This window comes from Euprymna scolopes, chromosome 33, assembly GCF_053919585.1.
Source record: "Euprymna scolopes isolate OS-2025 chromosome 33, ASM5391958v1, whole genome shotgun sequence".
NCBI lineage: Eukaryota > Metazoa > Mollusca > Cephalopoda > Sepiida > Sepiolidae > Euprymna > Euprymna scolopes.
This window is the reverse complement of record NC_136514.1, coordinates 3,673,350-3,699,530: the sequence shown is the minus strand read 5'-3', so window position 1 is coordinate 3,699,530 and position 26,181 is coordinate 3,673,350. Positions and strand designations below refer to the sequence as shown.

At 33.3% G+C, this 26,181-nt stretch overlaps 1 long non-coding RNA gene across 1 annotated transcript in view; it reads right to left on the bottom strand.

Moving 5' to 3' along the window:
- The window catches only part of LOC145258098 (uncharacterized), a 55,285-nt gene that overhangs the window by 3,519 nt on the left and 25,585 nt on the right, over positions 1 to 26,181 (bottom strand). The window contains exon 2 of the long non-coding RNA XR_013864044.1: positions 18,864 to 19,021. This is a non-coding gene — a long non-coding RNA (uncharacterized LOC145258098). The remainder of the gene's footprint in view (positions 1 to 18,863; positions 19,022 to 26,181) is intronic.

Sequence of the window (26,181 nt, the reverse complement as noted above, 5' to 3'; positions counted from 1 at the left end):
CTTTACAAGTAAGACATTTATACTTAACACAATTGAATAAATATATATGTATATATAGACATATATGTATATATAGACATATATGTATATGTTTATTGATTTGCAAATTTGTTGCTTGTTTTTGTCTTTCTTTATCAACACCGACTACATTCCATTCCTCGCATTGCGACAGCCTTTTAAATCTCTTGACTAAGCAAAGATAAATATATTTTTACTTACAGGATATTACCTGAAGATTGCTAAAACATTAAGTGAAAGTTTTTCTGTGAAACGAATTATACTTTTTCAACTTCAAAATGGACTTATTTTCATGTAAAAAAAAATTAATCAAGTTCAAATTAAAAAAATGTTAAATTGGGATTTAAAAAAAAAAAATTAATCAAGTTCAAATTAAAAAAATGTTAAATTGGGATTTAAAAAAAAATTAATCAAGTTCAAATTAAAAAAATGTTAAATTGGGATTTAAAAAAAAAAAAAAAATTGAAAATTTTTTTTTCAGTTAACTTATCCCATGAATGAGGAAATTGACCGGTCGTTTTTATTTATTTATATATATATATCGGAAACCCGATGTTGCTCAGGATCGAATAATGATCAATAGATGTTTCGCACTCTCATATTTTTATTGCCATCAAACTCAGTGGAATCGGCCATTTTTTAATCAAATCGATTGATTGCACGTTGTAATTTCATAAAAATCGGCCCAGTCATTTTCGAGTCTATAGGGAACGAACTCACAGACGCACAGAGATATATATATATATATATATATATATAACTTTATATATATATATATATAACTTTGATGATCTAATATTTTAAATAAATTTATTAGAAATATATATTTTATTTTATCTTTTTGAAGTAAAAACGAAGAATAAATTTTAAATTTATTTGTATTATATTGATTCTCAATTTGAAGTTGATTATTTCTCATTCTGAAGTTGTTTTCCAATATGAAGTTGGCTAATTTTTTTAAGTTGATTAATATATTTACAAGAGAATAAGTTCATTTTAAAGTTGATTGTTATCATTTTGAAGTTGTTAATCCATTTTGGAGTTGATTGTTATCATTTTGAAGTTAGAAATCTATAGATTCAAACTCAGCATGTCCAAATCGTCAGTTAACGTTTTAACCTACCGCCACCTCCTCCTTTAAGATCATTATGATTTTTTTTTGATTTTTTTGTACCAAAAGAAATATGAAATAGTTTCAAACACATCTTAAAGTTCATTTCGGTTTCGTTTGTGGTAATTATTATGCAAGCCAGTAATCTTAACTGGTTGTCATTCGATGTTAATTTCATGTTTCTCATCGCTATGAATTCAATCTTTTTTTTTTTTTTTTTTTCAACACAACGAAGAATGTACGAAGCATGTGATGTTTTTCCTTTTCATGAGAACCTCCTACCAAAAAATGCCTGCGTCCGTATTGTTCTACCGGTCCAGTCAGACTGGGATAACATTAGATACCCCACCTTCCTCCTGCTCCTCCGTCGCTGTGTGGTGGCGGCGGAAGTGATGTAATGCACATCTTCCTCTTTTCATGTTTGTAGCATTAGATGGGATTTACATGTGAAGAGCTTCTCTGTTCTGAGTTCCTATCTTTGAAACATATTACCGCAGGACATCTTCCCTGCTGATTATAACTTGGATGTATTCAACCCAAATTCTTGTCATAAACTGTCCCATAAGCAATCAATCACAGTTCATACCATTAATCAGTGTTGATTACTCCTACAGTGTTCCGCATCCTTCAGCTGACAACTCTTTGTAAATGAAATAAAAACTGCAGCACTAACCCTAGGCGGGTTTAACCGACTTCCCCCTAAGGAGGAAATTCCACAGGAGTATGAAATTCACAAGCGGTGTCCAGTTGCATGTATTAGCAATCCTTTCCATCACCTTAACCTTATCCTTGAGTGGTTAATAGCCTAGATAATTTTTTTTTACATGGAGGTCACCACTTATCAAAGCCCGAAAGCCACTCGAGGATAAGGGTTATTGCATGTGCAGTAATCAATGGGATAGTATCGTAGTAATCGTTAGTATTGGAGATTTGATAAAGTGTCTTACTTAAGGGGGCGGTTTATCAGGAATTTGTTTATGTTGGACTTGAAGACATCCAAGTTGTAGTCAGGTGGGAAACAGGCAAACAGAAGAGAGTTCCACAGGCATGCACTTCTAAGAAAGAAGCTTTGTTCATGGAATCTACGTTTTGATTTAGGCACAGATAAAGAGTGGGGAAAATTACTGACAGTGGTTTCAGCTAGGCGGGTGTTTATCGTGAAAGATTGGCGAGGGGGGGACCAGAGATTGGAGCTTGGACGAGCACTTGCCGTGGAAATAACGATAAAAGAAAGACAGGCTCACAACGTCTCTTCTGTGGGAAAGAGGTTGCAGGGAAGAGAAAAGGGCATCCCCCTCTAAGCCACAAAGTCTATTTTGTACTCTGTCAAGGCAGGATAGGCTCTTTTTAACAGCTCCTTCCCAGATATGGCAGCAGTATTCCATCCTTGAACATACTTGACTTTTATATAGATAGAGAATTGCATCAGATATCCTTTGGAGTGGTAGAAGGATCCCACCATTTTCCCAGTGACCTGGGCAACAGACTTGATGTACGTGTTCCATTTCAGATCAGGAGTAAAAGACAAACCCAGAAGCTTGTCAGAACATGGAGCCTCTCCAAGACGAGAGCCATCCATTTCAATTGATGCCAGACGGGTATCAGAGCGTTGATGATGTAAAGATAGGAGCTTGGTTTTAGATGCATTAAAAGTAACAAGCCACCTCTTCCCCCCACTGTACCACGTGTTCAAGATCAGAGGAGAGAGAATCAGAGAGAACTTTGTCATTTACGGCCTGCGTTGCCGTAGATGGTCGTGTCATCAGCATAGATGTCAACGAATGATTTAAGTATGTGTTTTTGGAGATCATTGATGTAGATCAAGAAGAGAGCTGGGCCCAGGATGGACCTCTGAGGAACTCCAGTATTAATATTGCGTGTTAATATTGCATGTTAATATTGTGTGTTAATATTGCGTGTTAATTAATAAAGAAAAATCACTGATTATAATATCTTCTACAACTCCTACACTTCTTGTTGCCAATTATGTGCTAATACTGTATAGTGGGAGAGGTATTAATTACCCTATCAGCTTTGACAAGTGAACATTACAACGTTAACGTTTTTGGTTTGCAAGAAAGTTTCCGATGTTACATGTGATCTCTTCTGTCCATGGTTGATGAGAGAGAAATCCTTTGCAACTGAGGGAATTTATCTATGTAATTATAAACTCTATTGATCATCCGATCACGCTTGCTTGTATCTTGTCTATCAAAAACATTATTGTCATTGAAACCAGGTTGTATTTAATAAAATTCACACTCCTTTCCACAGTGCAACCATATTGAGTACAATATAAACTTTAGTCTTTGTTTAACTTGTAGACAAACTTTCAATCATGAAACTTTGTTTTATGTTTTGGTTTTGGTTCTAGTTGATGAATCTCAAATCATGTTTTTTTTTGTTTTAAAATCATGGGTACAAAAAATTGGGTACAATATGATATGGAATAATTGACTCTGTAATAACAAATACGAATACATAAATTTTTAATAAAAACCAGCAAGGGTTGCTGGTTTTTATTAAAAACCAGAATACCCTTTTTGAGGTGGCCCTGTCGGTGGGGCATTAGAATACACCGACTGCCCTCCTGCAGAGGGTAAAAGTCCCTCAATGGGGGTCCTGGATATGACCTTAAACTATATCCAGTGGTGAGGCCCCAGCTTGTGGGCTTTGGGGAGTGTGGAGCCACCCTTTAATTACCATTGCTCCCAGGTCCACTCTGACCTGGAGTGGTAGTACCTGTTAGGGTCCCAACTATGGGTTAAATAGAAATCGACGTGAAAACAATAAATATATTCTATTAAAAAATTTTTTTCTTCAAAATCTTTGGATTCGGTATTAAATAACCCGAAAAGGGTTGATATGCCATAAAACAACCAACCTTTTTGAGGAGCTCAATTTTCCCTATATTAAAAAAATCAAAAACTGACATTGTGTCTAACTTTGCTCTTGTTGCAAAGTAAATCAAAATGAACGAGTGTAAAAAAAAAAATGTCGATGATGCAGGGGAAAAGGCGACACAAAGTCGGCATTAAGCAGTGTCAAGAAAAATTTATTTTTCTAAAAAAATATAAAGAAATTTTGTAATACTAAAATATAAAGAAATCCATAAATATTTTTTAAAGTAAAATACTTTTATAATCTATCTATATATCTATAAAAGTGAACGTGTCTGTCTGTCTGTCTGTCTAGTGTGTCTGTGTACATTTCCCTACGCAATAACTCTGTCAATTTTTAGTCTACATACTCGAAATTTGATGTACAGGGTATTGAGATTTGGGAAAATCGATGCGATCGGTTTTCGGTTGGAAATTTGGTTGTTAAGGGATCAAAGTTCAACGATTTGACCTTTGAGAACTCTACCAAACTCCTCCGAGAATTTTGGGTATAAACAATTGAAATTTTAGATATAGGTTCCTTGGACATGGATCTAACTTAATAACTTGGTTTGAAACCAAAACAATAAATGTTCAGGGGTCATAATAGGGGTCAAAGCTAAAAAAGTTTACCGTTTTTTGTTCTTTTTGCTCAGCATACACCTCCAAACACCCGGGCAACGCCGGCCCGAAATTCTAGTATATCAATAAAAGTGAATGTGTCTGTGTGCGTACATTTCCTTACGCAATAACTCTGTCAATTTTAAGTCTACAGACTCGAAATTTGATATACAGGATACTGAGATTTGGGAAAATCTGTGTGATCGGCTTTCGGCCAGAAGTTTGGCTGTTAAGGGGTCAAAGTTCAACGATTTGACCTTTGAGAACTCTACCAAACTCCTCCGCCAATTTTGGGTCTAAACACTTGAAATTTTAGATATAGGTTCATTGGACATGGATCTAACTTAATAACTTGATTTGAGCCCAAAACAATAAATGTTAAGGGATCATAATAGGGGTCAAGGTTAAAAAAATTGACCACTTTTTTTTTGTTTTGCTCAACATACACTTCCAAACACTCGGGCAACGCCGGGCTGAAATGCTAGTACTTAAAAATATAAGGAAATCAAAAAATATTTTTTTAAGTAATATATTTTTTATAATACTAAAAACAAAAAAAATTAATAAATATTTTGAAAAGTAATATATTTTTATAATACTAAAAAATATAAAGAAATTAATATTTTTTGAAGTAATATATTTTTTATAAAACTATAAAAACTTTTCAAACAATGAAGCAATAACATTTTATTATTTTATACAGAAAATAATTATCATGCAAATTTTAGTGTCTCCTATCATTGCCAAAGGGCTTATATAAAAAGAATAAAGGTATTCTTTTACTAATATGAAAAATCGCTCTGTGGAAGGGAATTTTCCCCCAAATCTATATATCTATAAAAGTGAAAATGTCTGTGTGTGTGTCTGTCTGTCTGTGTACAGTTCCCTACCAAATTACTCTGTCAATTTTCGGTCTACAGACTCGAGATTTGACATAAGGGGTATCGAGATTTTTGACTTTTAACTTTTCGGCCAGAAATTTGGCTGTTAAGGGTCAAAGTTCAACGATTTGACCTTTGAGAATTATACGAGACTCGTCCGCTAATTTTGGGTCTAAACAATTGAAATTTTAGATATAGGTTCCTTGGACATGGATCAAACTTTATAATTTGCTTTGAGCCAAAAACAATAAATGTTAAAGGGTCATAACTGGGGTCAAATTAAAAAAAAACATTTGACCTCTGTGATCTCTACCAAATTGCTCAGTCAATTTTTTGTCTAAACATTTGAAATTTTACATAAAGTGTATTCAGAGATAGGGCAAGCTTTTTAATCGTTTTGTTTTTTCTGAAAATTTGGCTTCGAAGGGGTCAAATTCAAAAGATTTCACTTTTGCAGTCTCTAGCAAACTATTCAGCCAATTTTGAGTGTAAACATTTGAAATTTTACATAAAGGGTATTTAGTCATGCAGCAAGCTTTTTAATCAGTTTATGGGCGAAAATTTGGCTGCCAAGAGGTCAACGTTTACAGAGTTAACCTTTGCAGACTCTACCAAACTCTTCTGTCAGTTTTTGGTCTAAACACTTGAAATTTTAGATGTAGGTTACTTGAACATGGATCAAACATTTTAATTTAATTTGAGCCCAAAACAATAAATGTTAAGGGTCCAAATTTGGGTCAAAGTTAAAAAAAAATTGACGTCTGCGGTCTCTACCAACTTTTCTCTATGGTAGTTAAGGAAGCCTATTATATAGAAAGGCATTACTGTACTCTTTTTAATATATACGTATGCACACAACGTTATGGACAGTACATAGGACCCGAGCAAATCAGGCAGAACTGCTAGTTTAAGAAAGTTAAAAAAAAACAATTTATTAAAAAAATAGGGGCTTCTTAAGATAGAGTTGACAAATCAAGTGTTTTGAGAAAAAACAATATTGTGTACATAATTGTCATGTCGAAAATAGTCATATATCCAAAAATTACGAAAAGTTATCAAGTAGAACAACAGCTATTGTTTTTTTTAGTAAAAAAAAAAGTTTATCATTATAGACAACAAATATTGCATGCCATAAACAAGTAATCTAAAAAATTCAGTAAGGATGTGATTTGGAAGGTCATTAATGTAGATCAGGAAGAGAGTTGGGCCCAGGATGGACCCCTGAGGAACTCCAACATTAATACTGTAAGCTTCTGATTTCTGCCAATCAACCACTACTCTTATGGACCTACCAGAGAGAAATGATTTAATAATTGAGAAGACATGTCCAGCTATACCGTAGCTGGAGATCTTGTGAAGTAAACCTTTATGCCATACTCTATCAAAGGCCTTTGATATGTCAAAAGCAATTGACCTAGAAAGGTAGCCTCCGTCGAGAGATTTGCTAATCCTATAACTGTAAGCACATCTGCTGTAAATCTAGCAGAACGGAAACCATATTGCATGTTGCAGTGCGTTGTACCCAACTTTTCATTTTTCCTTTGCTATACGAAGGGATCTTTAATCTTCAATTCAGGCTTTTATCTTCAAATTTTTTGTGCGGTATGGACTATCTTTACCCTAATGTAGGGCTCCACTCAGATAATATGAACTTGGTGATAAATTACTGTTCTTTTCAGTGAATTGCCCCAACACATTGTTAGTACAGGGTGGAACAATAAAATTGTCGCCCTAGAAAAGACGACATGATTCCATTTCCATTTGAGGAGAACCATTTTTTTTTTTTGTAACAGATAATTTATTAGTTGTCCAGTTGTGTACACATTCCAAGAGTGACAGGAGCCTTCTATCATGTCTGAAAGTGATACAATCTTCAACAAGAGAAATTGGAAATGTGCCACTGTACAACTCATGCTCTCTACAATCCAAATTATAACAACGGGACCATTGCCAGCACCCTCAAAATACATCGCTGGATTGCCATAAATAACAGGAACGTGCTCAGGGTGATGAAAATAAAGATTCTGGCCACGGTTATGGTCTTTGGTGTGGTTTAAAGTGAGAGCCACATCATACCACCTCACATCTTTGAATTCGGCTTGAAAGTCAACACCAAAGTGTACCTGGATGTGCTGAAGAGGGTGGTGATCCTGGGTGTGGCAGCAGGACTTGGCGCCAGCCCATGTCCAAAGAGACCCAGACTTGGCTTCAGAAGGAGTGCTACGACTTTGTAGCTTTCTCTTACTGCCCCCCTCTCCTCCTATGATTTGAATTCACTGGACTACTTCGTTTGATCATAATCCGAGAACATCACCAACATGACCTCCCACAACACCAAAGCCAGCCTGATTACCGCCATTCGCAAAGTATTCGCAAGCTCCTACTGGTGCTTGTGAAAAAGGCATGCTCTTAGCTCTGGACCCGTATCGACGCGGTGCTTGAGGCCGAAGGCGGCTACATTGAATAAATGTCAGCTCTACCACATAATCAAATTACCTAAATTGATTTTTCAATAAAAGTTTTAAAATAAAGTTTTAATGTTGTTTTCTTTAAGGCGACAACTTTATCGTTCCACCCTGTATTTATTTTCATTGTCTGTAAGAAACAAACGTATCTACTAAACTCAATGGGACATAGATTAAGGTCAAAATGCAGTTTATATTTGTATGTTGACAATCGTAAACTTGCAACCCAATATAAAAGGAATATACAATAAAAGGCTCCTCTCTCTACCTTAGATTTTAGGGTACAAATTAAAGTCTCATTATATTCAACCACGTGGAATTCTGTCCCAGCATGGTGCACTCTTTCTCTCTCCTTCAGTAATTTCTGACAAAAGGAAAAATAACCCAACCCGTGTCATTCTTCTTTTTTCCAGTACGAGAACAAATGCTTAAGATCACGGAAGCAGAAGAACGAATCAAGCAAATAAAACTTGTGAAAGAACTGAAGTCTGAAAAACATCAGTGTAATACGAAAACTTAAAAACAATCCTAGAAAACCTGGAGAAAAGATAAGAAAAAAAAAAAAAAAAAAATAATAATAATAGAGTTCAAAACTGGCTTCGAAACCTCGTAGGTGATGTCCTTTTCTCTTCCCGGCAACCTCTTTCCCACAGAAGAGACATTATGAGCCTGTCTCTGCTCTATCATTATTTTCATGGTAAGTGCTCGACTGAACTACACTCTATGGTTCCCCCCCTTGCCAAACCTTCACAAAAAAAAACACTCGACTAGCTACAACTACTATAAACGCTTTCCTCCACTCTTTATCTGTACCTAAATCTAAATGCAGATTACATGAACATGCCTGTGAAACACTGTTGGTCAGCTTCCCGGTTGAATACAACATGGTAACCTTCAAGTCCAATGTAAACAAGTTCTTGTTCAGCCGTTCACATAAATAATCAAATTCTACCCAATTTACATTATTAACGATCACTACACTACCACCTTACATTCATTAACGCTTATCCTCGAGTGGAATTCGGGCCTTGATAAGTGGTGACTCACTTGTAAAAAAAGCCTGCAAAACTTATGATTAACTACAAAAAACATGTTCATAAAATAAAAAGATGTGCTACCTTATAGAAAATAGAATAGGAAGTAGATATCAGTGAAACATTTGAAGTGGTGGCTCTCAAGTAAAAGAAAACACCTTGCAAACACGGCAATGACGAAACTACCGAAATATTAAGGAAAATAAACAACAAACGCTAAACAGTCATTAGTAAAAATGCAAATGCAATAAAAACATGGAATGAACATCAAACAAGTCGAAAAGAAATTAAAATAGTGGAAACCTTGCAAATTAACATTTAAAACACACGCATGTAATGGCATCAGCCTCGGGTGGTACTGCACAAAATGGTCTTGAGAGGTCAAGAAGTATGAAAATACTGAGGAGGGAAAACACCAACCAGACTTCCACTGGAAAGATGTGAAAAGCATTGGAATTTTGAGGAAACTTATTGCCACTCAAATTCCAGAAAAGATTAACAATTGTTGCTTGAAATTAATGGTAAATGGCTGTTGTGTTATTGCTAAATGGTTTCTAAAGACCATCCAATGGAATGGAGAGTGCTGGAAATCTAGGGAGACTTCTCACTCAGACTCCAGAGAACACTGCCTGTTATTGTGAGTGAGCAACCACTGATAATGATTTGTAAAAACTCGGGGTTAATGACTACTACTACTACTACTACTACTACTACTACTACTACTACAATTAATAATGCAATACATGCATACTGATTCAAAAAATTTACTACGTGAAAAGCCAATTCAAAACCTGAAAAGATTTATCCACGAAGCAGATGTGCCAAAATGGATGACCAAAGGTAGAACCACACTGATATAAAAAGACACACACAAAAAAAGACCCCCCCCCCCAGCAACTACATACCTATAACTTTCTTACCTATCATGGGAACAACACAACTGAGAGAAAAAATTTACCACTCCCTTCATAATCGTGGACTATTTCTCGAGGAACAGAACAGATGCCAAAAAGGAAAAAGATGAACACATGATCTACTATACATAGACCAAAAGATCCCGTGGGAGATAACAAAAGAAAAAAGACTATAACCTTGGCATGGATTGACTACAAGAAATCGTATGACAGGATCCCTCAAGCATGGAATGCCTGAAAATGTACAAAATTTGATTGAAAAAGCAATTAGAATATGGAGGCTTATACTGACAGCTGATGGATAACTCATAACTGAGATAAAAATGCAAAGGTAAATTGTTAGAAGATTCCCTATCACCACTACTGTTCATTATAGCCATGATGCGCCTGAACATATGCTAAGAAAGTGCCAAGTTGGATACAAGAATGAACTACTTAATGTATATGGATGACCGGAAACATTTTGCAAGAAACATAAACACAAGCACATCTTCAGGCAGGATATCCAAATGGAATCCAATATGGAAAAGTTCGCACTGTTAGTTACAAGAAGAGGGGAAACTTAATACAATGGAACACATATAATTAACAAACCAAGCAAAGATGAGGAGACTTGGTGAACATGACTCACATATTTGGGAGTTTTGCAAGCAGACACCAAAATTACAGAAATGAAAGAGAAAATTGAAAACGTATACCCCAGAAAAGCAATAATACTCCTAGAATCTAAACTATATAATATAAACCTAAAACACATGGGCAGTGTCTCTGGTAAGATATTCAGAATCGTTTATAGGTTGGACCCCCCCCAAAAAAAAAACCGAGACATTTCGACTAGAAAACTAGGAAACTTATGGTCATGCACAATACACTACACGCAAAGTATGATGTTGACCAACTCAATGCGAAAATGAAAGACGGAGGAAGAGGACTGGTTTGTATAAAAGACTGTGAATGACACAAAAAAAATGAGAAAAATGCAAAACACAGAAGGGATAATTGCTGCAGCAAAAGACGCAAAAAAATTGAACAAAACAAATAAAGAGGCAAGGGATAAGACGAGAAGAAATGGGAAGAGAAACAGTTACATATACGATTCATAAGAGTGATAATAGATTAGACTAACGAAAATATTTGGACATGGCTACGAAAAGGAAACCTAAATAGACAAACTAAATCCCTAATAACAGCTGCAGAAGATAATGCAATTAGAACCAACCATATCAAAGCAAAGATCAACAAGACACAATAAAACAGCAAATGCAGACATTCTGGAAAAAGACACGAAACGATAAACCACATAATAAGTGAATGTAGCAAACTAGGCCAAAAAGAATATAAGAATAGAACACGATCAGGTGGGGGAGGCATTTCACTGGGATTATTCAAACAACTGCATCTTGAACACCCGAACAAATGGTACAAACACAAACCGGCAGCAGTACTTGAAAACGAAAGTCAAAAAATCCTATGGGATATGAACGTACAAACAGATAAATAAAAAGACCGGATATTGTTGTTATTTAATTTTTGTTTTGCATTTAAAGTTTTTTTAATGAAAATATTTAAAAAAAAAATTAAATTGCAATAAAATCATTCTGTTCGATATCTTTTGTGTTTGCTCTTTGATATCCAAATGACTGTTTCAAATTTTTAAAGTGATTTTCGAATTCAGTTCCCAAATTAAAAGAGAGCAAAATAAAAGTAAATCATGTTTCATTGATCGCAGGAGCTATAAAAAATATTGTAACAAAAATGCCGTCAAATGAAAGGAAAACGAAACCTTCTATAAGTAATAAAATACATTTTTTTTTTAAAGAAAGAAATAGAAAAGTAATAAAGTGTGTTGGCTGCCGAAAGTCTTCATTTTCAAGTGGAGATAGCTTTGCTCGGTATTTAGGTGACGAGGGCAGAATCTTTCTTTGTGGATGCGTGGAAGCTCTGTCTGACATGCAAAGTCCAAAAGGTCTAAATGTAGTCTTACAAAGGTTTGGTCGAAATTAATCAGCCTAAGAGTCTGATTGGCTACTCTGTGATCAAACTGTTTAACTAGGGATGTTTTTGTCATGGGGAAATAAAGGTTAATATTTATGATTCCTAAGCATCTCTGACGTTTGTGGAATTAGTAAAAAAAACAAAACAAAAAAAAAAAACGCAATGAATGTGGAGAGCAGTTATGACCATAAAAATAAGATGATTCTTCATGAATGTAAGTTTTTACTATTTTATTCAAGAATAGTCAGGAAATAATTGTGAATAATTATCTTATACAAAATAAGTGTTTTAATTTTATCCTTAAAATGTAGTATCAATGCAAATAAAGATTTAAATTACATAAATAAGGGATTCCCATCGATTTCATCGCTTACATATTCTATTCACCCAGATATTTATTTTTGTTAACAAGCACCTACAAATTGTTTTAAATTGGATGACAAACGAAAATTATTATCCAATGAAAAAGCTGTGTGATAAGTCTCCCTAGATTTCTAGCACTCTCCATTCCATGGTCTGTATTATCACGTGACTATCGTGTTGAGTTTTCATTTGGAACAAACGCAGCGTTTTCATTATATAATAATTTTCGTTTGTCATCCAATGAAAAAAAAATATAAGTGCTTGTTACCGATAAGAAATATCTGGGTGAAGAGAATATGTAAGCGATAAAATAAATTGGAATTCCTTATTTATGTAAAAAAAACGCAAAAAACAACAAAAAAAAAAACGCGGTGGAATGTTCTATAAATCAGTTGCTGGGCAGAATTAAATAGGGATTTTCCAGATACAATGCCACAGCGGATTAACTTTATAAATCCGACTGACTTTTCTTTATATACCAGATCAAAAATTAACATACAATATTAGTAGTAACATTACAGTATTGTATTATTCTATTTACTTCCTACCTTCCTTTCTGATCATGGTTTGTGAAGAATTGTAATCAATAGCAACAAGGCTTTTGTCCAATTTACATGAATATTTTTGAATAACAGACGAGACACGAGAGGAAACATGTCTGAACGTACTGCGGAAATGCAATACCTACAATTAGTTTTTACCCTTATACATACATACATACATACATACATACATACATACATACATACATACATACATATACATATGTAAATGTATATGCCTATATAAATGTATATGTATATGTAAATATGAATGTGTGTGCATATATATGTGTATATGTAAATATGAATGTGTATGCATATATATGTGTATATGGAAACACGAATGTGTATGCATATATATATATGTATATACATGTATATATGCAGATATATGTATATACATATATGTATATACATACATATATGTATATACATATATGTATATACATACATATATGTATATACATATATGTATGTACATACATATATGTATATACATATATGTATATACATACATATATGTATGTATGTATATATGTATATATATGTACTCGGGTTTTTTTATATTCAAAAGTAATGGACTAATGAATTCAACGAGGTTGTTAGATAGTGCTCAATAAAAAGAGCTGATAATACTTGTTTATTGTTATATAAACATGCTCACATCCCGCTGCTACAAATAGCCACTTGTTTCAATCAAACAACAGATATCATCAGGCAGCGACTTGACTATTCAAAAGTTCAATGAATAATCTATTGAACTTTTGAATAGTCAAGTCGCTGCCTGATGATATCTGTTGTTTGATTGAAACAAGTGGCTATTTGTAGCAGCGGGATGTGAGCATGTTTATATAACAATAAACAAGTATATATATATATGTATATATATGTATGTATATATATGTATATATATATACATATATCTGCATATATACATGTATATACACATATATATGCATACACATTCATATTTACATATACACATATATATGCATACACATTCATATTTACATATACACATATATATGCATACACATTCATATTTACATATACACATATATATGCATACACATTCATATTTACATATACACATATATATGCATACACATTCATATTTACATATACACATATATATATGCATACACATTCATATTTACATATACACATATATATGCATACACATTCATATTTACATATACACATATATATATGGATACACATTCATATTTACATATACACATATATATATATGTATAAGGAATGAAAAAATGTACCAGCGGTGGTTGACGTTATGTTTAAAGAAAAAAATAGAAAAAACCGAATGAAATTATTAAAAATCAACGTTTCGTCCTTGTCTCAGAGGACATCTTCAGGATAATTGAAATAAAAATGTGATAAAAGAAAAAGTCATAGATCGTGCGAAAAAAGACAGTTTTTTAAAATCCAACCCATGTCGGGAAAGGACGAATATGTGTGCGTATGGGAAGGTTGTTTGATGTCTATATATACAATTTTAAAATGCATTTAAAATAAATATGTACATTGTTTTTTTTTTTTTTTTTTTTTTTTTTCTTTTTTTTTTCTCTTCTGCGAAACTACTCATTTTCCTGAAACATTCAAAGAAAAACGGCTAGCCAGGATCCACCCTGATACCTTGCTCTTTGATTATTATTTTCCCTATGCTAGGGGTTAAATGGTAGAAGCCTTTTCTTTGCGTAATAGTATTAGTATTCAAAATTAGTGCTGATTCTAAAAGTCTTCTTTTAGCTCTATCTATCACGTATTTAATAATTTTCGCTTGATCTAAATTAAATGAGTGATCGTGTTCTGCACAATGGCAAAAAAGTGCATTTAGGGCGTTACCATTCCTCATATCTCTTCTGTGCTCGTTAAGTCTTAATTTCAATTTTCGTTGTGTTTCACCTATGTACGCTTGTTGACAGTTGTTACATGGGATGGAATATATACCGGCATCGGATGTGAGGGTTTTGGGAGAGTGCTTGGTAGTTTTTAATGTCTGTTTTATGGTTGAGGAAGTTGTTTGTATCAGGTGAAAACCAAGTCTATTAAGAGTGTCGTAGATTTTTGTGTTTTTGGTGTGGGTGGGGATGAAAAGATGTCTGTTTAATAGTGAGGTATCTGTTATATATATATATATATATATATATATATATATATATATATATATATATATGCATACACTTCAAAGGGCAGTACAATAGAGTCATCGAAACAATAATAAATAAAAAACAAATAACAAAAACATAAAAAAAAACAAAACAAAAAAAAAAACAAAAAAAAAACTGCACAAACAAAAGACGAACAACACAGGAAGACATTTTTAATTAGGTCAGCGAAACATTTATACGAAGAAAAAAATAGATCCGTTAATCGGAACAGTTTTCATATTATTTGGATTCATCGAACTAAGGTCCTCATCTTAAATGTGATTTTCCCAACGTTTCGTTCGATATAACCTCCGACCTTCTTCAGGTATAACTTGGCAATGTTTGTGTCGAACTCGGGTATTTGGACGAATTTCAAGCGGACCCCTTTATTTACTTCACAGGGGTAGCATGCTCTTGTTCTGTCAGCCATGACTGAATAGAGGTCCTAAATAATTTGCAATTGTATTTTCCGGTCGCCCCACACTGAGGATCGAACCTCCAACCTTCAGGAGAATATTACTTTTTACAATTGATTTTTCCAAGTACTCTAACCACTGCGCCACGGGTCCTTGCGGACAATTCTGGTACGAATTTTTAGGAGCCTTAAACCTATTTTTATTTCTAGTTGTAAATATCACCATTTATTACTAATTATTACTATATATTAATCTATATCTATTTCTACACTTATTACTTGTATATCTTTTGGCGCTTACGTCAACAGATCATCAAATCTAACGGAGATAACCAGCATAAACTTAGCAAAAAATACACATATTTTGCAAGATATAATTTGGGACGCTGAAATAATTAGTAGAATAATGAAAGAATGTTAAAAGAAAAAATGATTACACAAAAAAAAATGATTACACAAAAAAAAAAATGATTACACAAAAAAAAAAAAATGATTACACAAAAAAAAATGATTACACACATACAAAAAAAATGATTACACGATTACTGTAGCCGAGTTCCGGAAATTGCTGAAGCAATTTACGTAAAGGAAATAAGTTAGCGAAGTTAATCAACAAACTTAAAAATATAACCATGTTAAGTAGCAAAAAAACCAAACTTATTATTAACGTACACAAAACAAAAGTAAACAACCTTTTATAATGAAACTATGTTAATTAATCAACAAAAATTAAATAAACTTGCAAATTAATCAACAAAAATTAAATAAACTTGTTAATTAATCAACAAAAATTAAATAAACTTGTTAATTAATCAACAAAAATTAAATAAACTTGTTAATTAATCAACAAAAATTAAATAAACTTGTTAATTAATCAACAAAAATTAAATAAACTTGTTAATTAATAAACAAAAATTAAATAAACTTGTTAATTAATAAACAAAAATTAAATAAACTTGCAAATTAATCAACAAAAATTAAATAAACTTGCAAATTAATCAACAAAAATTTAATAAACTTGTTAATTAATTAACAAAAATTAAATAAACTTGCTAATTAATAAACTTGCAAATTAATCAACAAAAATTAAATGAACTTGTTAATTAATCAACAAAAATTAAACAAACTTGCTAATTATTCAACAAAAATTAAATAAACTTGTAAATTAATCATCAAAAATTAAATAAACTTGTTAATTAATCAACAAAAATTAAATAAACTTGCTAATTAATCAACAAAAATTAAATAAACTTGCTAATTAATCAACAAAAATTAAATAAACTTGTTAATTAATCAACAAAAATTAAATAAACTTGTTAATTAATCAACAAAAATTAAATAAACTTGTTAATTAATCAAGTAGTTGTTGTCCACATAGCCAAAGAAAAATTCTTCCCTTATTTAAGAGACCCCACAAAAACCCCGAACACTTTATCTTGTGCAGAATCTTTGAACGTTGTTATTTTTCCTTAATCATAGACAGAAATCTCACTCAAAAAAGTTTTAATCATCCTGACGCTGACTGATTACTTAAAATAAAGAAAAACAAATTTATTTTCTTGTGTGTGCAATCATTTTTTTTTGTGTAATCATTTTTTTTGTGTAATCATTTTTTTTGTGTAATCATTTTTTTTTGTATAATCATTTTTTTTTTGTGTAATCATTTTTTTTTTGTGTAATCATTTTTTTTGTAATCATTTTTTTTGTGTAATCATTTTTTTTGTGTAATCATTTTTTTTGTGTAATCATTTTTTTTGTGTAATCGTTTTTTTTGTGTAATCATTTTTTTTTGTATAATCATTTTTTTTGTGTAATCATTTTTTTTTTGTAATCATTTTTTTTGTGTAATCATTTTTTTGTGTAATCATTTTTTTTTGTGTAATCGTTTTTTTTGTGTAATCATTTTTTTTTGTGTAATCGTTTTTTTTGTGTGTAATCATTTTTTTTTGTGTAATAATTTTTTTTTGTATAATCATTTTTTTTGTGTAATCATTTTTTTTTTTCGTTTAACAGTCTTTCATTGTTCTACTGATTATTTCAGCGTCCCAAATTATATCTTGCAAAATATGCTTATTTTTGCTATGTTTATGCTGGTTATCTCCCTTGGATTTGATGATCCGTTGACATAAGCGCCAATTTTTTTTTTTACTTATTACTTGTATATATTATCTATCGTTTATGATTACTGGTTCCCATATCGTATTAAATTCTATACTAGGTCTACTCAGCAGTTGGTTATTCCCCAGCATATGTGCTGCTTCTTTCAGTCGTCTTACTCTCAACCGTTCCTCTCTGTCTATAATTTTCACTTCGTCCTATAATGGTAGATGATTTCCCTTTTCCTTCCAGATATGGTCAGCTATACCTGACTTTTCAATCTCTCTATGTACTACGGCTTTTTGGTGTTCATCTAACCGTACTTTAAATTTTTTTTTAGAAATCTAGATCAGACACAAAAAGACACCATTCAGAAGCTTACTACAGGTTGTATACTTCTACGAATATGTGAGCCATATGACATCAGGAGTGATTCAACTCTCCGGAAACAGCTTGTGAGGGTCAAGCCCCTTACTGGAAAAATCATGACTGAGATATATATGAAATCCCATGTAAATGTGGAAAACTATACAAAGGTGAGACGTGTCGTCCACTAAAAGTATCCTGTGCCTCTACAAGGCCACCACTCGCCCATGTATGGAGTACTGTTGTCACATTTGGGCTGGTGAATCTGCTATTAGTCTCTCACTCCTGAACAGGGTTCAAAAGAGTCGCCAACCTGAAAGGTTCTGAATTGTCATTCAAGCTTCAACCTCTGTCCCATCGACAAAATGCTGCCTTCCTCGCCTATTTTACAAGTATTTGAATGGTGGATGCTCTGACAAACTATAAAATCTTGTAACCTCTCGACGTAAATGCAACCGACAAACCTGACAAGCAGCAAAATCCCACCTTACACAGTAGATAAAATCCTTAAACTCTAATAGTTTCTTTCCCAGAACTACCTAGACTCTGGAACTTCTTTCCGGGTTTCTGCTTTCCCAACTGTACTGACATGCAGAAGTTCAAGTGTAATATGAACAGACATCTTGCTGCTCAACTCCCTATATAGTATCCCTGCAACTTATGCCTCCGATAGTAGCCTCCTATATCAAAGTGGCACTGTGCCTTGTTTGGGGTGAAAATAGAAAATAAAAAAATCAATTAAAAAAAATAAATAAATAAAAAATAAATAAATAAAAAGAAAAAAGAAGAAAAAAAAATAAATAAAGAGAAAAAGAAGAAAAAAATTAATTAAATAAATAAAAATAAATAAATAAAGAAAAATAAATAAATAAAAATAAAAAATAAATAAAAAATAAATAAAAAAATAAAAAATAAATAAAAATAAAAAAAATAAAAAAATAAAAAATAAAAAATTAAAAAATAAATAGCATAAAAATAACGTTGCAACACTCACTTTATCGTTTTGCATCTGACACATCTTTGTTTGTCAGATGCAGAGGCAGTGGTGAGCTGTGTATGACTTACATCAAATCTGTTGCTAATTTTGCTGGAAAAATGGTGGGATCATTTGTCTGTCCTTGAAAGTATTTAATTCCTGACTTAATCATCTACCTGTATAAGAGACAAAAATGCATTCTAAGATGGCGTACTGTTACAACATTTGGGGGATCTGTCGCTCAGACTACAAAATCGACTTCGAAATCAGGTGGGAAGGATACCCTCTTCTATTTTTATGAAAAAACACTGCGACAAAAGAGAAATACTATATTTCTTAAATAAATCTTTCCACAAAAGCGTAACTCGTCTTTCTTAATATTTTACTAACAAAAAATATTTTACTTTCAAAAAATACTTTTTATAAATTTAATTCATGGTTCAACCTTACTTTTAGCTTTAATTAACTTGTCTAATATTATTAATACGATGGAATTCGAGTTCAGACATTTTTTTTAAAGAAGAATATATTTCAAATTTATACAGTATACAATGCAACCTTTTTCTCGCAGAAGAAACGTTGTCTTTCTAGATTTCATCGTTATTTTCATAAAATTCAACCAAATTTAACACAAATTACTTTTTCACTAAGTGTATCTGAAGATAAAGTAGCTTCTATGATGAAAGTTTCTTTCTAACTACCCGTCTGCTAAAACCAATGTCGCATCACGAGAGAAGAGAGACGAAAAAAAAAAGATGTTATCACACACGGCAGTATGTGTGCGAAAACTCAAGTCAACAATAAATGTAAACCAAACGCTTTCATCTACACCACTCAACATGAAAAATGCCGTCAATACGACCCATCACACTACCAAACACTTCCACCGACACGACCTGGCATGGTCCCAAACAATTCCGTCCACACGGTCCGGCATGGTCTCAAACGATTCTGTTGACATGATCCGACATGATCCTAAACAACTCCATCGAAACGACATGACACTATCCTGAACAACTCCGTCCAATGACCAAACACGACCCCAGAGCAACCTCGGCAGTCATACACTGAACGACTCTAGCACTGTCTTTTTATAGCCCTTGGACAAACATATTCGTTGTAGGTAGGTCTGATTAAGACTTTGACGCACAATTTTTTAACGCTTCCGTGCATGCTTGTCATACCACGAAGTCCAAATGACATTTTCAAGTATAAAATCAACAGGTAATTTTGAACCATCCTTTTAAATAATCAAATGCTCAGTTGCAACCATCACAGCGTTTGTCTTACCGTCCACCAACATTATGAACCCTTATCCTCGAGTGGTCTTTGAGCCTTGATAGGCAATGATTCCTTAGTACATAAAGTATACGTTTGACTGTAGTTCCCGAATATTATTACGTCCCCACTCACCACCCTAATGCACCTAATCATTATATTAACAAACAATGCAAAAACTAACATGTATACGTGAGTTCTTTTGCAATCCAATCTCACCATCGTCGCCATGTTGACACATAAACAACGTCACAAACGAAGAATTCATTTTTTTTTTTTTGCCGCGTTTACTTTAATCATTTTATAATTTTGACACCCGTACAACCCAGACAGGTAAAAACAAGAAAATCCAACACAAAATGCATTAGTTTCATATACAAAGCCACACATAATTGTACTTTACAAAAAAAGTTTATTAAATTTCTGAATTTTTTAGATGAGGGCTGACTGTTTATATTACTTGTTTTGATTGGACTATTGTTCTCATCTTGAATGTTATTTGTGCAACAACGTTTCGGTTGGATTGGCCTTCGCCCATCTTCAGGCATGTTGGTTGTTGTTTGGAAAAGAGAAGAGAAAAAGTTACTGGCTTTGTTTTTCACAAATACGAAACAATAACCATAAAATAGAGACTACCTCAAAGAATACGAAAATATCTACGGAGCCAGTAACTTTTCTCTTTTCTTTTCCAACCTACAACCAACATGCCTGAGGACGGTTGAAGGCAAAACCAAGCAAAACGTTACACAAACAAAACTCAATATGAGAACAATATTATGATTAATACAAGTAATATAAAAAGGTTTATGTTTTTTTAACAAAGGAATCACGACTTATCAAGGCCTGGAAGTCACCCGAGGATAAGGGTTAATGTGTGTACGGTAGTTAATTGGACAATATAGTAATCGTTGGTAATGGAAATTTGGTTAAATGGATTACTTAAGGAGATGGCTCATAAAGAATTTGTTTACAATAAACTTGAAGATGACAAAATTTTAGTTAGCTGGAAAGCAGGCAAACGAAAGAGAGTTCCACGTGTGCACAGTTCTAAGAAAGAAACTTTGTTCATGGAATCTATTCTTAGGTTTAAGTACAGATAAAGAGTAAGGGAAAATAATTGATAATGGTTTCAATTAGATGAGTGTTTTTTGTGAATGTTTGGCATGGGGGAACCATAGATTGAAGCTCAGACGAGCACTTGCTATGAAAATAACGATAAAGCAGAAACAAGCTCGCAACATCTCTTCTGTGAGAAAGAGGTTGTAAGGCAGAGAAACTAGGCTGTGAAGTCTATTTTGAACTCTGTCAAGGCAGGATAAGTCCTTTCTATCAGCTTCTGTCCAGATGTAACAACAGTACTCCATCCTAGAACGTACTTGGCTCTTATGCAGTGAGATCTGGAGCGATAGAATGATCCAACTATTTTACCAGCGACCTTGGCAACGGATTTGATGTACGTGTTCCATTTCAGATCAGGAGTAAAGGTTAGACCTAGACGCTTGTCAAAATATGGAGCTTCCCCAAGGCGAGAGTCATTCCTTTCAATTGATGCTAGATGTGGATCAGAGCGTTGATGATGTAAAGATAGAAGCTTGGTTTTAGATGCATTAAAATTAACCAGTCACCCTCCTCCCCATTGCACACACGTGAACAAGATCAAAGGAGAGAAAATCAGAGAAAACTTGGTTATCTGCGACCTACCACTTTATTTGAATACCTAATTTGCATAATTATTTTCTAAACATTTAAAATAAATTAATGTTTTGCGCTATTCATTTGTGATTTTATTGTTCTATTTTCCTATATATATGCAATAGTTTTGGCGATCTATACTTTTAAGAATAAGTTTACATTACAAAAAGAGTTTCTGTATGTATTTTTTATAAATGAAACTCTTACTGCTCAGTGAATAAATGCAAATTTATTTTTTCATTTATATTTTTATATTCAAAGGAGTTTATTTAAATCAATAATAGTAACATTTAAAATACTGTCTACATCAAAATAGTGCATAGATAGTAGAACCAAAATTTATTTGAATGCCTAATTCGCATACCTATTTTCTAAACAGTTTAATATAAATTAATATTTGGTGGTATTCATTTGTCATTTTATTGTTCTATTTTCCTATACATATGCTTGTCGATATATAATTTTCAGAAAATGTACTTTGACTAATTGAAATGAAAATGGGAATGCTATTGCAAACGCTTGAAGAAAAATTATAGAAAAGGAACTTTGTATGTGTGTGTCTGTGTGTATGTGGGTGTGATTCGTTCTCTGTGGACTCGAAAACGGTTGGGCCGATTTAAAAAAAAATTCACACAAAGGTACTTTATGTGGCTGGCCGTGTTCTTAGATAGGTTTTGTATCTGAATGTTTTCAGTAAGCATCAATAATCGATAATTAAAAAAAATCCGATGAAAGAAGGGATAGGCGATTTTGACCAAAGTTAACACCTTATACAGCCTAACATAACAAGTGCATTTGAGAAGTTTTATTACTACACAAGCTGAAAAGTCAGGCATATAAAATCAACAGGAGGTTCTTTGATATGACAGGGGCGCGTTCAAAATGAATGTTTCTGTTTAAAACACAATTGCACCATGATACTTGACTTTTTCATTTAAAACTTAAATTCAAGCCATTTTAACCGCACAAGCAGTAAGGTCAGCCATATAAAATCAACAGTAGGCTCTTTGATATAATAGGGACGTTTCCGTGATGTATATTTCTGTTTAGAGCACAATTGAAGCATGATACTTGTCTTTTGCATTTAAAACTTTAAATCAAGTCATATATAAAAACTAATTTCATAAAATTAACAATAGGTTCTCTACAGTGCAATGTAGATTACAATGTACGGGAGACATGTGAAGCTTCTTCCTCGTGCACCGTGATCAGTTCCCGACTACAGCAAGAAATCAATGGATTTGATTGAATAATATGCGATTTCACCGATTTCAATGACAATAAAAATATGGGAGTGGGACACATTTGTTGATTGTTATTTAATCCCGGGCAATGTCGTGTCTCCCTGCTAATAATATCAAATAAATAGTATTGACTCGATATCGAATACGTTGAAAAATAACTGTTGGAATTTATTTCTAACAAATATTTTACTTCCTATTAGTTTTATATACTTTTGTATTTGCGTCTATTTTTTTTTCTTGTTTGATGACAACATATTGTAAGAAGTGTATTATTTGTTTGGTGAAACTTTGGACTTTTTATGACTATTTTTATTGTTCGGTCAAGAAACTATTTTATTTGCGTTCTAAAGCAAGAACATTAGCTGTTAATTCTACTTTCCTCTTGTATTTTATTGTGATTTTTTGAATTTTTGAGATGAGGATTGGTTATTCGTATTATTTGGATTCTTCGGACTACTGTTCTCATCTTGAGTATCATTTTCACAACATTTCAATCGATGTAACCTCCGACCTTCTTTAGGTGTATCTTGTCGAACTCGGGAATCTGGACGGGAATGTCCCCAAGGACCCCTGGCGCAGTGGTTAGAGTACTTGGAAAAATTAATTGTGAAAGTGATATTCTCCTGAAGGTTCAATTCTCAATGTAGGCGACTGGAAAATACAATTGCGAATCATTTAGGACCACTATCCAATCATGGCTGACGGAACGAGAACATGCTACCTCCGTGGAGTAAATAAAAGATGCTCTTCGAAAATTGACAGAAAAGTTGTGAAAATGACGCTCAAGATGAGAACAGTAGTCCGATGAATTCAAATAATATGAAGTGTTTTGCTTTGTTTAAAAAACTTGTTGAAGTCTTTGCCAAAATGTAGAATCAAGGCCTGAATGCCACTCGAGGATAAGGGTTTATGAATGTAAAGTGGCAGTGTAGTAATCGTTAATGGTGTAAATTGAGTAGAATTTGGATTATTTATGGAGACAGCTCAACAAGAACTTGTTTACATTTGATTTGAACGCTACTATGTTGTATTAAATCGGGAAGCAGACCAGCGGAACAGTGTTCCACAGGCGAACACTTCTGAGAAAAAAGCTTTGTTCATGAAATCTGCGTTTAGATTTAGGCACAATTAGAGAGTGGGGGAAATCGTATATAGTGGTTGTAGCTAGTCGAGTGTTTTTGTAAACTTCTTTTTCTCTTTCTCCATGAGAGAAATGTGTGTTGCATCAATAGTTGTTTGCATCTGCAGTCTTGAAGCCATTCTTTTTTCACTTCTCCAAGCAGATAATACTTTGATTGTTTGCGTTCAGCAATTTTCGGATTTAGCTTCAACAAGGCTTAGAAACCAGTGACGAAAGTGAACGTTCACGTAGCCTTGTCATTTTTGGCAAAAAAACAAAAAAACAAAAACAAAAACGACAGCAAAAACAATTTTACGTCACGCAATGACTATGGAATCCACGAGCGTATCACCCTGTCACCATCTGACTATGAATAATAAAACCAAGGTAGCCGCAATTCACCTTTAACTTTTTCACCTGGCTTTTTGACGACTTTAAAGGTTCCTGATTATTCTGGAATGATTTGTTGCCCCTTTTAATGATATCAAGAATTTGTCACGATGACACATCATTGAATATTGACAAATTAGTGATGATGATGCTGGCAGCCAAAGATTCAAAGTTGTTCGTGCGATGTTTCTTCAGCGACAAGAGAATCAGAACTCTTAGCAGTTTCTAGTTTCTGTATCAACCGTAGCAAAGACCATTTTATAGCATTTAGCGCTGCATCTTTTACCTTTTTGCTTGGCGTTGCTGAGGCATTTTGGACGTTTTATTATTGAGCTTCCAATCATGAAAATAAATTCAAAGTCAGCTACAATTGCAAAATATGAATTGGAAATGATGATGCGACAGAACAAGGAAATGACATTCAAACAAAATTAACAATTTCATAATTTATTCAGCATTGAGCCCTAAATTGAGCTCTGATCCCCATCTGGCATCAATTGAAATGAATGGCTCTCGTCTTGGGCAGGGCGCATGTTTTGACAAGCTTCTGGGCTTGACTTTTACTCCTGATCTTAAATGGAACACATACATTAAATCCGTTGCCAAGGCCGCTGGAAAAATGGTGGGATCCTTCGATCGATCCAATAGATATCTCACTGCTGATGCAATTCTCTATCTATGTAAGAGCCAGGTACGTCCAAGGATGGAGTACTGTTGCCACATATGGACAAGAGTTGCTAGAAAGGACATCCTGTCTTGATAGACTTCGTAGCCTCGTAGCGGATGTCCTTTTCTCTTCCCCGCAACCTCTTTCTCACAGGAGAGATGTTGCGAGTTTGTCTCTGCTTTATCATTATTTTCATGGCAAGTGCCCGTCTGAGCTCCAATCTATGCCCCCCCTCGCCAAACTTTCACAAGAAACACCCGTCTAGCAGAAATCACTATCAATAATTTCCCCCACTCTTTATCTGTGCCTAAACCTAAACGTAGATTCCATGAGCTAAGCTCCTTTATTAGAACAGCACGCCTATGGAATTGTCTTCCGTTTTCCTGCTTTCCATGATTGTCTTCAAGTCTAACGTAAACAAGTTTTTGATGATCCGTTCCATATGTTAACAAATTTACCGAATTTCCATTACTTACGACTACTATATTGTCCAATTTCTACTGTACACTCTTTAAACCTTATCCTCGAGTGGCCTCTTGGCCTTCATAAGTGGTGATGCCTATGTAAAAAATACAAATTGAAAACACGTTGGAAGTTTACATTTACTTAAATTTGGATTTTCATTCAATGTTGACCAAACGTTTCTTTGATAATTTGAAAGGATTAATAATGGCGCTAATTTTCAATAATAGAAAAGAAAACACGCTTCTTTACAACACTACTCCAGGTATCAGAAAACTAGATTTTTTTCAGACTTAATCTTGGCACTATGTAATTACATAATAATATATAATGAATAAATTTGATCAGTGGTGGAGATAGGCACTTTAATACGAGGGAACATTTTTTTAATCCAACAATTAGAACATATTTTCTGACAAACTTCATGTTTTATGACATCGTTTTTCATGTGTCTGTCACATTTTTTTAAACAAAAATCGTACA